Here is an 18823-nt window from a genome sequence, read left to right as displayed (position 1 = left end):
GTAAATCATCTTCACACAGCCTCATGAAGGCTTCTATTAGCGGGTGATTCTGTGGAACAAAAGTACTTGGCTTCTTAAAAGTATGAACTGTGGACTACACAGGCTTTGAAAACTGAGCCAGATAAGGTATAAATAAACAGGGAGCAATAAATAAAACACACTATGATATAATTAGCTGGAAAATGCTTGATGACCATACTAGAAATTTTTGTTTTGTTTAAGAGTTATTTATTTCTACTCTCCACATAATGCAGTAATTCATTAAGAATGAATCTAAATAACACACAAGATGTCAAACAGAAATGCGGGCAACTTGGTATCATTACTTGTTAATTCTACTTGTTAAAGGATTTTTTTATATTCAGACAATAAGATAAATTCTACGCTTGGATCATATAACTATGGATTAGACAAAGATGTTTTTTTTTAATTTTATCCTGATAAAATAGTTATCCTAGACTACAACTGGGAATATGTTATCAGGGCTGGATTCAGCACTATGTAACCTAGGACAGCTGCCTACAGCCCCGCTGCTAGCTGGGGGTCGTAACTTTACAAACTAAAAATACTGCTGTATACAGGCTATGCACATGTATATACTTACCAAACATCATCATTTTTGGAACAGCTTCTCTACTGCTCAAGTGACTGCGGTGGTGGTGCTGCGGTAGCATTGTCGCCTTATAGCAAGATGTTGTCCCGTTCGATTCTCAGCTAGAGTGTCTTCTGTGTGGAGGCATACGTGAATGGGGCATGCCTTAGTTGAAGGTTGTGTGTCAGGGCTGGTAACCCGGTACGTAAAAATCCACTACCAATCATTAGCGGACCGGAGTTCCACTGTGGTGACCCCTAACTGGGAAAAGCCGAAAGACACAAACACTTCTCTACTGCTCAAGTGAAAATTGGATGAGGTTTAATCTGGCAAAAATAACTTGATAAAATTTAACTCCCTGACTAATGTTTTCCACAGGACTGCCAATTTATTTATTCATTTATTTATTTTTTAAAGTGTGTGCCATTGGTGATGGAGCTTATACCTTTCTTCATGTTAATGTGACCATAGAGTTGGTATTTACAACACTGAGGAGGTATGGGGAGACTGCTTCCCCCTGCACACAGGGGGTGCATGGGAACTTGCTGCCTGAAAAAAAAACGCTTTGGATGAGATGTTAAACCTAGGTGTCATCTACCTGAAGTGACGGTAGCTCAGATGGATGCATAAATTCCCATGGCAGTTATTGAAAAAAAAAAAAATAGGAGTTTTCCAGTACAATGCCAAATTTCCTCTGGTTATTATGAATACCATTTAGGGTCAACCCTGAAAAGAGGACATTGGCCTAGATGGAGTAACTCAATCAACAAAATGCAAGTAAGCAAGTAAATAAATTATTAATTATATATTTTTTGGCAGGGGGGTTATTTCCTGATCAGTTGTGCATGCTTGATGAGTTGATTCCTCACTAAGTTGTAACTTGACAAATCATAGTGGAAGCTTCTGCAGCTCCTCATTCACGAAGTACATTTCAGTTCTTGAATACGACACAGTCCTACAAAACTGGCACAAGAGGCTCTTACAGATTGAAGAACACGTTGATTTATGTTTGCACTTTACAATTTCAGGAAATAAAGTCCTTTGGAGGAGACAGACTGAGAACCCATTTACCTGAGATGTGCACAAATAAACAAAGATCACATGGCACTTATGAATAGAGTAGGGGGATCTCTTAAGTGCCCCGACAAAATTATTACCACTTAGTATGAATATCACCTCAGGTCTCCCCTGAAAAGAGGTCAATGCCATAGTGGGAGGAACCCAGTCAACAAAGTGTAAATATAATAAAAAAATAACTAAAAGGCAGATAGCAATGCACACATTTAGGGAAGTATTGTCAAAGGCAATAGAGAGAGTTACAGTGCAAGAATCTGAGTCAGGATGATTGGCTTACAAAGCTTATGTCATTATATAAAATCGGTAAAAGTTACAGCTGGGGGGGGGGGTTCTCAAACAATGGATTCAGTGAAGTATACAAAGAGATGTGGAAAAGTTAAGAAGCCTTAAATACCATTACAGTGATTTTTGGTTACTCAGTCATAAATGTGGGTATCAGACTGTCTTGGAGCAGCAACTTCTTCCACATCTGGATTTAATGTGATACAGCTTTGAAGGCTTCCTCTATTGAGGAAAAAAAAAGGTGATAAACATGGTGGGTTACCTATGAAAAATATCCAGTTTACCATTAAAGTACCATAGTAAGTCTTCAAATGTGAAAAAAGGTGTTTTAATGCAATTACTGCCTTGTTGAGTCAAATAGCTGCCAAAAATAATCTGAAAATCTTAACAGAGTAAAGAAAAACAATGCAGTCAACAATGTCTTACTACTGTAACATTTTGTGACAAAAATATTACTCATATAGCTTACTCTGGTGAATACTGCTAATCACAGCAGAATGAAGCATTTTGAAAATGATACTAAAATAAGATGCTTTGTTACTTCTCAAACAAAAATTAGTAATCTAATCCATTTAAAGTTAGAGGTAGAAGGGTGTCTATCAATTCTTCTACAGCAGATTGCTCAAAAATTTATTTGACTATATGAGTGCTCAGCAAGTGCCACACTTTAAAGAAACAGCAACAGCATTAATTAAAGAAACAAAAAGTTTTATGTAGGAATGAAACTCAATATCCCCATATGTAGGAGGTTGTGCTCACTGTAATCCATCCATACAGGGAAATGGCAGATTCCTAACATAGCAATATGCAGAAATCTTGAACAACAGTGAGTCGCATAGTTAAAATGCATTTCACACAAAGATCCAGTGAAACATTCAATGACTCCTGGGGGTGCAAGGACTCCTGCAACAATGTTATAATAACAGGACATCTAGTCACTGCTAAGGAAGGAAGCTGCTGCTGCTTTGTGTTTTTTTTTTAATTACCTTACTTGATAGGCTACTTTTAACTATTTATGACTTTTAAAGTTTATATAAACTCACTATTGCTACCTAGAATGCTTATTTCTGATGAAGTTCTTAAAACATTAAAGAACAAAAGAGCTAAATACTGGTTCGCCTCTTTTTTTCCCTCCTCCTAGAATTAGGAGTTTTTTTTATTTATCAGTTTATTTCTTCTGTTAGTTCTTCACTGTTTGTTGCATATATTATATTATATTACATATGTATACAGGCATGCCCCCCCCCACACACACATATATATATATATATATATATATATATATATATATATATATATATATATATATACACACACATACATACATACATACACACTGTATGCACATACATGGGTCCCCTTCAGAATGCTGAAATTCAAAACTTCGAAACCCATATGATCGCAGACCATATGTTCAAAGTTTTGAAATACCAACATTCTGAACAAGAAATTGCATACAGCACGGACCGGGAGATTTCCCTTGTTCTCGCTGTAGTGCGATCTCGGAGTTGGTATATTTAAGTAGGGGGGGCGTGGGCAAAGCCCCCCTGCTATACACAGTTTAATGTGTGTTTTTTTATTTTTACAGGTCTAGTTCACATTTTAAACATTCAAATGTTCGATCATATGGTCTTGGCCATATGAATTTCGAACATATGAGCATTCGGTTATGTGAAGTAGACCCACATACATACATATATGTGCACACACAAATACATACATACATATATCAACTTCATGGTTACACAAACATGAAGAATGCAGAAATATTCCAAAACAAAGGAATTCACTGTCAACATACACAGGAACTACTCCAGCTGACATTTCCTATAGAAACATACCTCTTAACCTGTTGGCACAAGAAATCTGGACAGATCAACAAATAACGGGTCAAATGACCAAAAAAATGGGATAGATTTTAAATACTGCTTTTTTAAACTTAGGAAATTGCTAGAATAACAGGGTTTCCATTAGTGTGCATTTTCTGAAGGATATGAAGTTTGAAATTCAAATGTCTACATTAGTTAATGAATTCAATTCCCAGTGATTTGACAGAAAACTACAAATTTTATGAGGAATGGACCAAAATTACGAGGCAAAAATTTGGACAGTGCAGAGTTATGTATAGAAAACAATTATAACTGTTTTTTATATTGGGATTTTGATCACAGGGAAGTACAGATATACTGAAATGTCTCCACACAGCTTATAAATGCTACAATATATTTTCTTAGCTGTCATTATCTTACATGGGTTACAAACATCTTCCATAACTGAAAGTTATCATTCCACATTATTTTTACCTACACATACTAAATTCCCACAGAGTTTTTCAGCAATTATTTTGCTTAGCTTAAATTTATATTGAATATTTTATAGATGCTCATATTGCTCTACATACCATATTTAAATTCAGTTCTAAACTAAAGTTGCATTGTCGTAAATGTGATGGATTCTTGTAACTATCTAAGAAAAGAAATTACCATAGTTAAAATGGCTGAAAATTTTCCAAAATGATTTTATAAGAATCAGATGTTTTCTAAAACTTGGGTGGCCATGGTGGTGCAACAGTTAGTGTTGCTGCTGCACAGCAAGAGGTTCTCTGGTTTGATCCCCGGCTGGGGTGGCTTCTGTGTGGTGTCTGCATGTCCTCCCTGTGGTCACATGGGTTTCCAATGGGTGCTCTGGTTTTCTTCCACATTCCAAAGACATGCTGTAGGTGGATTGGACACTCTAAACTGGCCCTAGGTGTGAGTGCGTGCTTGTGTGTGCCTTCTGTGGAAGGTTGGGTGCCAGGCTGGCAACTCAACACCATATAACTCCACTGCCAATCATGAGCGGACAGGTGATCCGCTGTGGCGACCCCTAACCGGGAAAAGCCGAAAGAAGAAGGTGATGTTTTCTAAAACTTAAAAGGCAAAGTCAAATGAAAATATACTGGAAGAACAGAAAGAAAGAATGACTCACTTTCTGATGCTCTACTTTAGTAGCGTTATTACAAAAACTGTAATACAGTGTATTTGTCAAGATTATGTAATCAGGTTTTCAGTTTCTACGCTTGTGTTTGGTGTAATTTATCCTTGAAATTTGTTGCCAGCTGCTGCTTTTTTCATTATTAACAAAATAATTGCAAACTATCTAGTACTTGAACTGCAGTAATTAAACAAAGTATGAAAATAAATGGAACTATAGACCAAGCCTCATGGTAAACCATTTAGGACAGTTACCAGATGGACATATACCACTTAAGCCTTGTCTTTTTGATAATAACTGAATAAAACAAACTGCTTTTATTGTGTGCCTTTTATGCTATTTCCAACTTTGTAAGGTAAAATATAGACCTCCTTAATGGTATCTAACAACACAGACCATTTGGCTCCATAACTACTATCTGTAGTCCAGAAACATCACCATACCCAGTTAGAATATAATGCCTGAAATTCAGGAATATTTACACAACATCACTCATTTTTAGCCCATGTGCACAGTCAAGAAATGTAAATGTTAACAATGGTTGCAAGATGGAGGCAGGTATACATGAACATCTCTTTAAATGATCTTAGATGCTGTACCTAGAGGGTCATGCAGAAGGACATAATGAAGCTTGCTATACACGTCTGAAGCTGGGAAGACATCGGTCTTAAGTAGTATCCTATCCTTGCCAAGAATGATGGCACAAGTCAAAGATAAAATAGTGGCTTTATCAATTAACTGAGTAGTATCTGTCATTCTAGTCTACAACATCGATGGCTTTCATTTCTATCAGCATGACTTTTCCATTACTGGATAAAGCATTTGGTGCCCCCTTATTGCCTTTTTAGGCAAAGTCTCTCTCTCAGACATTCCAGTGCAGTAAATTAAAATTTGGATTATATCAAAGTGGCTGCATTCAGTAATAGAGTATAAATAAAAAGATGCTGGCCCTAACACTCAAGCAGATTCACATCCATATAAATGTAGAGTCTTGCTTTCATTATAAGGAAAGCATTCCCTCTACACCTGGGTCAATGCCTATTACACCTTCCGACCCACAAATGGTGAAAGGAATATTTGTATTCATCAGGAACCTAATAATCTAATGGCAAATCCATACTTATATATAACTAGAACTTCCAAGGGTCCAAGTTACACTTAATAAATTTAACTACCACATTATTGCTAGGTACAGATCACCTTCCACATCCCCTGTTGACTTCAATAAGTACATAAATGCTTTGGATAAAATCATTATCCATACCAACACTGTTCTCCTAGGTGACTTTACTCACCCAGTCATCAACTGTTAATCCTACACCACCCATGAAAAAATATGCCTAATGCTTCCTAGACTTTGCTAAAACTGGGTCTATATTGAATAATTGAAAATTTAATTCACTGAATGGTATTTACATCAAAAATACCATTCAGCGAAATGCTAATAGTGAGATCGCAGTAAAGTGAAGATTGGAAAATTTGCCCTTTCCTCACTGTAGTGCAATCTTGGAGTTGGTATATATAATTAGCAGGGGTTGTGGGGATATTTGCTGAATGGTATTTTTGATGATTATTCAATATAGACCCACTAAAATCAACTCCCTTGCATGAGGTATTGATTTTCGTACTACAGTCTCCAAATACTCTCGATACTGTCCTTACGCCCAACCTCTCTCTCCCTTCCCCTAGTTAAATCGGACCATTGATCTGTTCTCTTCTCCATTAAAACTAGTGGTACAACCACCACAAGTATCATTGCCTCTAGGATCTTCTCATAACCAAACCTACATACTCTGATGACCTAAACAGTTTCTAAAGTAACCATCCATATACTAACTCCATCATCAAAGCTGACTTTACATCTCCAATTTCTAGTTACATGTAAATAGATGCATTGAGAAGTCCACCACAATCTGCCACAAATATAGTAGGAAATTTAAAAACAAACCATTATAGTAGAATAATCAGATCAATAAATTGTTTAATAAAAGAAATAATATAATTCATACAATAAACCTCCACCCTTGAAAAAAGTAATTCATGCAATAAATGTCCATTTTCCCACCTTGGAAAAACACTGAAATAGGCTAGTAAAAACCTTAAATATGGTATTAAAAAGTGCAAGGATAATTATGAAGTCAAGGTTGAAACTTCCACCAAAGGTAACTATTAATCCTTTAACACTGTGGGAAGGTAAGTAACACCAGCTCTGCTCTAAGCTTGGATGCAATAAAACTACCCACTCAGAGCCTAATATTATAGCAGGTTACTTTAATTCTTACTTTACTGTGACCAACAACTATCAAATCTCCCCTTCCTCTAAAATTATCCCACCTTTTATTGACAATATTCCTAAATAAAATAAAAGAATACTGCTTACATTACTCTGCATACCCTTTATAATCTCGGCCTGTCCCAAAATTATGTATCTGATATTTGGAGAACTGCCATGGTAATCCCACTACATAAGGGCAGTCCTTCCACTGGTCCTGGCAATTATAGAGTCAGTCTTGGTAGTCTTAAATTTAAGGCTCTGGTACATCATATGATGGCTCATTAATGCAGACACTGGTAATTTTCTGGCCTTTAACTAAAACCAATCTGGCTTTTACAAGGGCAAATTCTGTTTCCTTAACTTTGCAAACTTCTTCAAATAGGTCAATGATGGGTGATGGTCACTCCATTCACACTGCTTGTATTGACTGCAGCAAGTCCCTCATAGGAGTATCTTTGATAAGCTTACTGAACTTAATACAAATCCTCATGTTATCCATTGGATTGCTAACTGGTTGGCTGAATGAACCTGTGTAGCGAAGGTTGAAGCAGCATCCCTGAACATAAAACTATTGCTGCCATTTTCCCACAAGACTCAGTATTGGACCTTCTCATTTTTGTCATCTAGTTTTCATATATCCGATCTTGTGTTCCAGGCTTGTGGTTATAAGTATGTAGATGACGGCAGACTGGGTACAACTGTTAGCTTACCTTCTGACACACACTTACTTCAGCAATGGGCTGTTCAGGCTAAGTCTTGGTGTACGGATAGCTGTCTATTGCCAAATACTAAGAAATGTAGTATGGTTTCATTTAATAAATAAAAATTTCTCACCCTCTATCATTAAAATGACACATCCTTCAAAGTGATACTGCCATCAGAGACTATGGCTGCTATGTTGACAACTCGCTATCATTTGGATATCACATCATCTCCACAGTAATTCAGAAATCCTGCAGACTCGGGTCATTTCTAGGGGCATCTCATCTACAGAGAAGCCATACCTCCCCTATACACATCCTTCATAATGCCCATCTCTGACTATAATGCTCCTTTAGGTATGTATGTACATTTCTAAGAATACTGCTCAACTTGAGGGGCCTCAAAGATTCTTAACTAAAAGGATCACTGATACCAAGTCAGTTACCCAGATAGACTGTCAGCCCTCTCCTTGCACTCAGTGTCCTTCCAACTTCTTTGTGATGAACTTGGCCTGTCTTATTCAACAATATAATACTCAGTCCTACTGAACCTTTTGCAGCTCAGTAGAACCCATAACTTCTTAAATACTTGTACCAAGCATCTGAACCTATATCACCAAATGAATGAGCCTCATTGGCAGAACAAGCACCTAACCCAATGCATTCCATGCCTGTGTTGCAAGCTACACCTAACACATCAAACAAAGCAGTACCATGACCACTTTAAACTTTAATGTTCATAACTGGATGGGTAGTCCACCTCTCTCCTGGGTTATCCTGCCTAACCTTTTTACACATTGCAGGTGAACATGAATGAATTACACATCAATTCAAGGGTCTTATTTTGCTAGACTTCTCCCGTTCAGTTCTCGGCTGGAGTGCGGGGAGTGCCTTCTGTGTGGAGTCTGCATGTCCTCCCCACGGTTGGGTGGGCATTTGAAAGACATGCGTAAATGGGCGTGCCTTCATTGAAGGTTGAACGTCGAGCTGGCACCTTGGCGTTCGTCAAAATCTACTGTCAATTATTAGCGGACCGGAGTTCCGCTGTGGCGACCCCTAACCGGGAAAAGCCATAAGACAACAACATTTTGCTAGACTCTTAATGGTCCTAGTAACTGCTTACCTAGTGTCAGCCTATTAGCCTATAAAACCTTTACTGAATTTTAGACTTGCGAATATATACCTGTCCAAAGAAAACAAACATATACTTTAATATTCCTGTAATTAGACACTTTTGCCTACTCAGTGAAGTGATAATTTCCCATAATGCTTATATCTGATGCTGACTCCTTGTTCGATCCTAGCCACTGTTCCTAACTTTATGCATCTTTACAACTCTGCAAATGGTAATATCTTGCCAAAATTAAATTATGTGATTTTCATGTCCAGTGTACGAAAAACACAAAAACAACTTTAAATCACAATAAATAGATGGCTATCGAACTCCATCAATGGGCACCTCCAAACAGCAACAATTTCTATGTGAACTGTGACTCTGCAACAGAGTCTCATAATGGGGTAGCATTGTAGACAGCCTCTGCCATTAAGTAATATTTCACTAAAAGTACACCTCGGCCTCCCCCAAGCACACCTTACACAACCAGACTCTACACAAACGTTATAAATCTGTTGAATACACACTATGCCAAACTCAGGTGATGAAATTCCACAAGATTCCATGCTATATTCTTGACATAGCCTGCACATCAATGAACCCACAATGTAGCCATCAAAGATCTCTATTCTTGGTTGTCCCCACAATGCCATCTGTATGTCGGATATGACAATGTATTCATGACAGGTTAAAAAGCCATCACACATGATTTTAAACATTCAAGGAGGAAAAAGGGGCAAGCTGTGGGGCTGTGTTAATGAGGCATACCTCAAATTTGATCCTTAATGTAGTCTGGAGTTGTCCCTATATCAGGAAGGAATAGTTTGCAGAAAATAAGAAAGAAAAAATAAGCATGCATGTAGGCTACACAGCTGTACCTCTAACCTACTCTCAGGCTGTAGAACAGTCCCATCTGTATGCCAGCACTGGTAATTTATGCTATCGGTCTTTCCACCATGTAATGGTTGCAGTACCAATGCGAGGATACAGGTGCAACACCACTTGTGATGGGAAAGCCCATTAATTAAAATATGGCATGCTGTTACTTAGACATTTGGAGTTCAATGACGGTGTAAAATTTCAGAGTTATACAGCGCTGCAAGCCCAAGTCATATTCTGCAATTGAACACAGATTTCTGTTGAGGAGTTGCTGCTTGTGCTAAGCCCACTTAACCAAGAGTAATTTCTTCCAATTGGCAGGTGATTACATAAATAACATAACTAAACAAGCCAAATGAATAAAACATGCTACATTTCAGATTCTAGTTATGAAAAAGACATCCTGAATGGCTCTGTTTCAAAACCTTTGCTAATTATTTCAATAGTTTAATTATTCTATTAGTGACACCATTTTTAAACTTATTTAATGTAATTACATTGTAAAAGCTAACAGATCATCTGTTATGTTTGACAAGTTGTATTTAGTCAGTGATGGAGAAGATTTTTCCTTTTCTGCTTGTTTTTGACTTTTTTCCCCACCATTAATCAGTGCAGTCATTTTATTGTGCTTTGTGCAGTACTTTTGACAGTTCAATTCTAAAACTCATTTTTTCATTTTCTAATAAAATACTCTTCCTGGCAGAAATTAAGTTTCAGTCTGGCTCAGATTACATATTTTTCTTTGCTGCTGCCTGAAATGATTGGCTGTTATTGCCATTTGAGGTCACTATTTTTCCTTAGATTTTAGGAGTTACCCTAATTTCTATTTATCAGGCTGAGTTCTGTTTTCAGAAATTAATTTTATAAATCTTAAAGCTGAGTACTGATTCAGAACACCAAACTTGTTTATTAATTTTTATGTTTGTGTATCCTTTGACTAAGAAAACAATCTAAACTTAAAGTTAACTGAGAATAGAGTTGTTCAGGATTTCCTCAAAAAGTTCCTGGTGTCAAATTGCAGCTTACCAACAGTATTTGCAGTTAAAATATTTAGTGTTCTACTGTTGTGGTTTGTTCAGAATTCTGGTATAAAACCTGCACTGTGTGCTAGTACTAGGTTGGAATAATCATTAACAGAAAATGTCCTTCTTTTCAACACTGATGAAGTATATTTGACAGATGAAATGTCCTGCCTAGGACAGCCATAAGTCCTGGCCAGCATACCAAAACCTGGGGTGTTCCTCTCATGCCATATGTCTGATGAATGCACTGAGTATGAATGCTAGAAGGGAAATAAGAAACATATGAGCACAAATTACCTCAGACCTTTCTTTCTGACAGCCAAACCCTGAACCTGCACTTCAACACTGGTCTGTTAGCTCCACGGCCCGTGCTGATTCCATTGCCTTTGGCAGATAGGTGTTCCTAGTGGGGATCCTTCCTTCATTTACTTAATCTCCACTGTGCCTCTTGAGTCTGGATATGTTAGCTCCTCCCACTGTTGCAATTCCATTGGAGGCCAATAAGGCACAGCCTCTTTGCAAGTCCAGGCCTGACTAATCAGATGTCCACTTTGACTACAAAGACAGATCCACAGCTGATGATGTCAGTGGGACTTGAGGGTGTATTGAAATTTTAGTAAGAAAGATGTTCCTGGTGTCCTTATCAAGGTTCACCAACGATCAGAGTCTCTTTTTTTGTGGTGGCTGATGACCCTGCCAAAAAGCAGCAGAAAATTAAGCATTTCACCATCTTTCCTCTGACTGTTAAAAATCTGCAAAAGGAGTGGTTTGTTTTTTCTTCTGAGGAAGACGACACTGATGCTGTTGTTGATTCTTTAGCCTTCTCTTCTCAGATTCATTCTCTTGTGGATTTTGAACCAGATGGAGGGAGTATCATGTCTTCTGACTATCCATTTGAAGAATTATCTTTTGAAACATAGATTTAAAAATGACGTAGCATTTTCAGTGGGGAAAAAAGCAGGTTTCAGATGTCCAAAGGCTATATTATGACCACTTTTATATAGGAAACACTAAACCTTAGGTCATTGCTTCAATTTTAGAAGAATTGTGAGATACCTTTTCCACTATCTCTCACAATAAGGTTCCCAACCCCTAAAAGTTTCTTTATAAAAATCCTTCATTCTACATTGCTATAATTTCCCTGGAGTCTGAAAAAACTAAGCTGTTGCATTTCTCTAATGCTTTTGTCCAATGATAAAAACAGCAGAGACATATGAGCTTTCTTATGACAATCTTCCAATACCCCAGCCTACCTCAGTCACTCCTCTCATTCTGTGTCAAAGAAACTATCCCTTTCTCTTCATCCATATCATCAGAGAGATGGGTCCTCTAAATCATTCAAAAGGGTTTACATATCTGCCACACTATCCAATTCATATACCTTTTATTTATTTCAGGGGATACAAGTAAGCTTATTATTTGCCAAAATCAGAAAATAAATTGCTGCTCTTGCTCTTCCGAATTCTACCACACATAAGTAGCAAGGCATTACATTAAATGCAGCTGATGAAGCCTCCAGAACAGCTGCTGCAGGTTCTGCTTTGAGAAGATTCATTTGACTGAGACTGCAATCCTTGCCACAGGATCTTAAGTCCAAACTAGATAGGGAAAACATTTTGATCTTTCCGCAACTGAGATTTTCAAAGAGTTACAGGAGAAATCTAAGAATATAAAATACCTCAAAGATCAGTAACTTTTTTCTATTCATGTATTGGAGGCATAATACTTTTAAGGCTGGTCCTTTTTTTGTAAAAAATAGAAGACCCCTCAAAAAGGGAAAAGGTTTACAAAAAAGAAATTCCAAGGCAAACCAAAGCAGGATTTCAATGGGTCACAATCCACCTTTCTTGACAAACCAGCTTTCTTATGACAATCTTCCAATACTCCAGCCTACCTCAGTCACTCCTCTCTTTCTGTGTCAAAGAAACTATCCCTTTCTCTTCATCCATATCATCAAAGAAATGGGTCCTCTAAATCATTTAAAAGGGATAGCACATCTTTGTTGGTTCTCCTCAATATGCTCCAGCATTCCTTAACTTTCTTCAGATCTAATTTGTCTGAGTCTTCCTGTTTTCCAAGAATTATTTTCTCAGAGAATTATAGCGATGGTTCTTTCTTACCTATGGGGAAACACCTTTTTCTCCAGGCTTTTCCTACAAGTTTTGAGAAAGGAAGGGAGTGGAATCCCATTCTAGATTTGTCAGCTTTCAAAACAGATTTAGTGATGCCAACATTCAAAATGTTGACCTTGTAATCCCTACTTCCAAGAAGCATGCCTCAGGCTTTTCTGTTCACATTAGATATAAAATAGACACATGTGTACATTGAGTAAATACAGGGAAGACCCTCATGAATGGATGCTAAACAGAGAGGTCTTCCTGCAGAGCAGTGGGGTACCCCTTACATAGATCTCTTTGCCTCCGGTTGGAACAGGCAGCTCAGGTTCTTTTGCTAGCAAGTATCATGTCCATAGGCATGGAAAATGGATTCAACATCTTTCAGGAAGGGGAAATACCTTTATACTTTTTCCTCTTCTCTTGATTCACAAAGTCCTCCTCATAATCAAGAAGGACAAACAAAATCTTGCTGGTGACCCTGTGAAGTTCCTCCTCTTGGCCATTGATCAAGAAGCCTCAATCCTTACCACTGACACCGGTGGGGAATGTTCACTGAGGAAAAAATAGACACGCACGGTATTTTCACATGCAGGTCTCTGCACAAAGTACAATTTCCCTTAAGGGAATGCACACTCCAGTCCTGGGGCTGAGCTTTATCTCCAGACCCCAAATAAGACTCCTTACTGACCACTACAGAGCTGCATCCTTAGCTGGGTGTTCCAAACCAAATCCTCCATCACCCTCTCTGTGAAATTAGTGCTCTCAGCGTTCTTGTTCAAAGTAGCCAATATACACACTCTATTTGAAATTTGATTTTCACACACACACCTGTGAAAGACTGACACAGCTACATGCTCTGACACCTCCACCCAGACTGTAAGGCACATTCACTGCCTCTAGAATACTCATTGTCAATTACTTTAAAGATCTTACAAGGATATCCAATTATACTTATTACAATTAATACTTACAGAAATGGCAGTGTTAACCAAGCAGCAAGACTTTCAGGAATGTGGTGCCACAGTGCCACTAAATAAATGCAAGTACTCTCAAAAGTTAAATATTTCCTAAAAGACCAGCCAGAATGAAAGGTTTAGATATATTTAATAATAAATAATTAAAAATAAAACATGAAAATACTGAATATTTATGACAATAAACACAACAGTTTCGGTAACAGGAAATATAAAAAAACAACACAGACGGAAAGATGCAAACAAATATAGAAAAAAATACATTTAGCTAATCTCACTCTACTTTTCTAACTGACTGAAAAATTACTGTTCCCTAGTTACTTGCTAATGTAAGGCAAGATGAAAGTGGATGAGTGTCTTTGACAGGTCCCAAAACCAGAGTGCACTTATCACATCTTCCACTAATATTCAAATACAATTTTGGCACTGCCTACAGTATGACATCACATCACATCTTGTCATCTGATTATGTGGTTCCTACACTACCCAGTCACTAGAAAGTGTGCCAGGATATGGTACTGTTGTGTCATAATACACACACACACACACACACACACACACACACACACACACATAGAACTTTACCTAAGGTTTATTACAGCATCTGGAAACTGTAAAACAATTCCAACACTTCCACCCTTCCTGCAGAAACTAATACGCCATTTTTTTGCCATCCCAGGGTACCAATTAGTTCACCACTAAGGACAATAGAACAGGAGTCCAGTCCAAGCCTTTCACAGACATTGCATCTCTGGCTGCATTCAGACCTGTGAAATAAAATCTTTATGGCCTAAACCAAGTCATTTAATGTCAGGCTATTTTTCTTAAGGTTAGCTGGGCTGAGCTTAACCCCTTCCCTTTCAGTATCCTTTGTTAAACTATATAAATTTCAACAGTTACAACAATGCAGTCGGACATACATGTATATTTTTTTTCTGTCCAGTAGGACCCACTGGTGATAGATTTTTACCACTGGCAACTTTACAAATACATGTTTAACACAAGCATCTGTACAAATCAGTATGATATTCAAATGACATGACTCTTTACAAAACCCCAGCTAGCTATGCTGGCATGTTACACATGCACTGCCCTACTTCACTTGGCACAGCTGGTACTACTTCACATCATCACAATCCCCTTTTCGCACTGATAGCAGTGTTCCCATCCACTTTTTTTTTTCATCTGGTCCAGTGGTAATCACCACAAGTTAATTTGCAGGATGGATCTGGTCACACACCATAAGGGCTATCTTATTCATCCAAATCTCCAAACTCTGAATCTCACCTTTTGCATGATCTAATTTCGATTCCATTTAGGCTCTTTTTTTTTCAGAGGATGTGTTACAAAGTTACTGGAAGCTAGAAAACTTCCTACAAGAAAAACTTATGTTTCCAAATTAAAAAAAAAAGTATCTTTGGTGCCAGTAGCAGAACAAACAGAACCCTTATGAAACTGGTACTCCTACATTTTTTTTCTTACTTGTTTGAGCTGCTCAACTCAAGTTTGGCATTTTCCTCCATCAAAGCATGTCAGCCATCCCTGCCTGTCTGTATTTAGATACCCTTGATCTGCAAGATTTGAGGTCAAAACATTTTTAAAATGCATCCTTCGTATAAGGCCTCCAAGAAAAGTTATCTTTTCAACATTAAGACCTGAATTATATCTTAAAAAATTTTACTCTGTCATCCCTTGACCCTACTTTCTACTCATCTCTAAACTGTTGTACATGGAAGACTGTTTTGCTTGTAGCTCTTACGTTTGTCAAAAGGGTATCAGAACTGAAAGCTCTTAGGGCTTCACCACCTTTTCTGATCTTCTATAAGGACAGGGTAACCCTTAGAATGAACCCTTCCTTTATGTGCAAGGTAGTTAATGAAATCTCCCAATCCATTAAGCGTCTTACCCTTTTCCCTCTTATTAGAGCATAAGGGAGAGAGTCTTTGCATTCCTTAGATGTCCACCGACAGCTTAGGTTTTACCTAGAAGAAATCTGTCCAACTTATTTTCTTTCAAGAGAAAAAATGAGGGTATCCAGTACCCAAGCAAGTAATTTCTAAATATCCAATATCTAATAATCCAATATGTATTAGATATGTTTGATGGTTTTATAAATCCAATAGGAGAATAGCTTTAGTAGACAGTGATGACATGATTGAGTTAATACATGTGACTGGATATTGTTAAGCTTTTGGTGGAAACTAACTTTGCATTTAACTTGGTTCATTTAACAATATGTTGCATTTCTGAAGAAGTTCTGTTCAAAATAAACAAGGAACAAAAGCGATAATTTTAGTCTCCTCTCTTCTGTCTAGTACTTTAGTTATTCAACCAGGTTTTTGCGTGTATTTGTGGATTACCTTGGTTCACAGGTGATGGTCATTGAGGTTTTTAGTTGTTTTTACCTGTCAAGATGGCTTCTTTGGTGTCGGTACAGACAGGAATGGTGACTGAAATTCTACACCAGTGTCTGATTTTTCTTGTGTTGTGAATAATCAAAAAGAGATCCTTAATTTGAGCCTTCATCTGATTCCAGCTGAGTTGCAACACTTTACTCGAAATTGTTGGAATGCTGTGGTACATTGGGTTCCCTTTCTGATAGTTTGTCAGTTTCTAGTATTAGTATTGTTGTGGCTAATGTCTGCAGAATGAGACCAGAATCCTTACTGAAGTTTGCACAAGGGTTAGAAGTTAACCCTTTTTGCAAGAATGGACAGATTGGCACCTTTATTCCATCTACTGAAGGTAATGTGTCTACTATTGATTTTAAGTCATATACATCTGATTTGGAGAAAAAGCTTATTAAATTCAGGTTGCTGCAATATGATGTTTTATATTTGCAAAGGTGTTTGGAGGTACAACAAGTACCTAAAGGATTATGTGTGTTCAAATTTCCTAACAACATTTTGTCTTCTGATAACATTTATCTCGAGCTAGTTAAATTATACAGTGATACTAGCTTGGAAATTATTAGAAAATTGATTAAACACAATGAAAATAAGATGGCAGTGCTTAAAAGTGGCATACAACAATTTAATGAAACTATTTTGAGGCATTCACAGTTTTCACTTGTTTATAGTTTACACAACAGCACTGCCAGTAAAATTGGCAGACATGTGGCTACCCAAATTCAGAGGAAAAATAAGAAACTTGATCTGAATGCCTTAGCATATCTTAATGAGTGTGCTTATTCTTTAAGTACTGGGCAGGAAACCAACAATAATAATAATACGGCATTGGTATCGTTTAATAGAATTAGCAGTGCAGGACCTAATATCAATCAGCTGGATGAAGTTATTTCTGAAATTAATTCTGAAGTTCAGAATAATGGCTCATAAGATAATGATGCCAGAGTAAGATTGGACCCTGTAGCCATATCTACCGCCAGTTGAAAGTGTTAACAATGGAACATTTTCTCCATTTCTTTGAATGGGGGCCAGACCCAAAACCCATTCAAATTCCGTCAACAATTCTACCAACAATCAGAATTACAGGGGCAGGAAGTGAGAAAGAGTGAGAGGCAAATAAATGAAGATTGTTTGTCAGTATCTTCCTGTCCAGTATATAATTTGTCAGAACATATTTTCACTGAAAATGAACTTGAGGTGTTGTCAAAAGGCTTCACCTTTATTCCTACCAGATGAGAAAATTATACTGTCTTAATTGTAGATTTTAAACTGTTTCTTTGCAAACTTAACCTTAAGTATGTTTTACATGATGTGAACCAAAGCTGTAAGTATTCTATTAGCAGACCAAGTACTTTTGATCCTCCTTTGAATAACACTCTAAAGGTTTTCTATAAAGCCTGTGAAAATGATTTTCAAAAATTATCATCTAATAAGCCTATCAGAAAAAACAAATTAAAATACAGTGAACAAAAAGCTTTATTTGACTTTTGTAACTGCAGGGATTTGAGATGTAGGAAAGCCAAAAAATGATGTGGTCTTGTGGTTACCGAGGGAATACTATACAAAGAAGAAATGCTTAAGTTGTTAAACAGTCCTAATCATTACAAAAAGGCATCTAAGAACATTGTTAGGATTTGTTTTAAGAATGCTGATTCATGTTTGTTTGAACTGTTCAGTAATAAATATATTGATTTTTTTACCTTTAAATTTTTAGTAGTAGAACAACCTGAATTAGGCAGAGTCTTTGGAATTCCTAAAGTTCACAAAGATGCAACCCTCCCCCCATAGACTGATCAGTTTTGCTCCTAAACAAAAAAACAGCATTTCCTATTTTTTGGACAAGCTTTTGAACCCAGTCGTTCAGCAAAGTAAATATTATTTCAGAGATTGCTGGACTTTGCTGAACAAACTTAAGGAATATCAGTTTACAGGGGATGAAAGCATTATGTGCATCTTGGATGTTAACTCATTATATACCAGCACAGATCATGAGGAAGGACTAGAATTTGTGAAGCTATATTTAGACAAGGTTAGTAAATTTTACAAATTCCATGTTAATACAATCAGCACTTTATTAGACCTTGTTTTTCTTTTTTTTTTTCTTTTTGAGAAAGATATATATTGTCGAAACAGTGGAGTTGCTATGGGGACTAACGTAGCCCCCTCTTTTCTAACATTGTCATGTGCTGGTGGGAATGGGCTTTTTTGAGTCATTGCCTTTATTCAAATATGTGAGATTTTACAAGCGTTATATTAATGACTTTTTTTTTTATTGGGGGGGGGTAACACTGAGACACTGAAAGATTTTTTTAGAGAAATTAATAGTAGCATTTCTTAGTTACAATTCACTTTAGGTGGATTAGGGAGTAAAGTATAATTTTTAGACCTGCACATTGTTATGGATATTGG

The 18823-nt window shown here is 37.1% G+C and overlaps 1 protein-coding gene across 1 annotated transcript in view; it reads right to left on the bottom strand.

The window, feature by feature from the left end:
* The window catches only part of SLC2A13 (solute carrier family 2 member 13), a 2419048-nt gene that overhangs the window by 1608423 nt on the left and 791802 nt on the right, over positions 1-18823 (bottom strand). The gene's annotated exons all lie outside the window — the stretch shown is intronic.

The sequence above is a fragment of the Protopterus annectens genome, chromosome 3.part1, assembly GCF_019279795.1.
Source record: "Protopterus annectens isolate FY-2018-M chromosome 3.part1, PAN1.0, whole genome shotgun sequence".
NCBI classification, from domain to species: domain Eukaryota; kingdom Metazoa; phylum Chordata; order Ceratodontiformes; family Protopteridae; genus Protopterus; species Protopterus annectens.
This window is presented reverse-complemented; position numbering and strand designations above follow the sequence as displayed.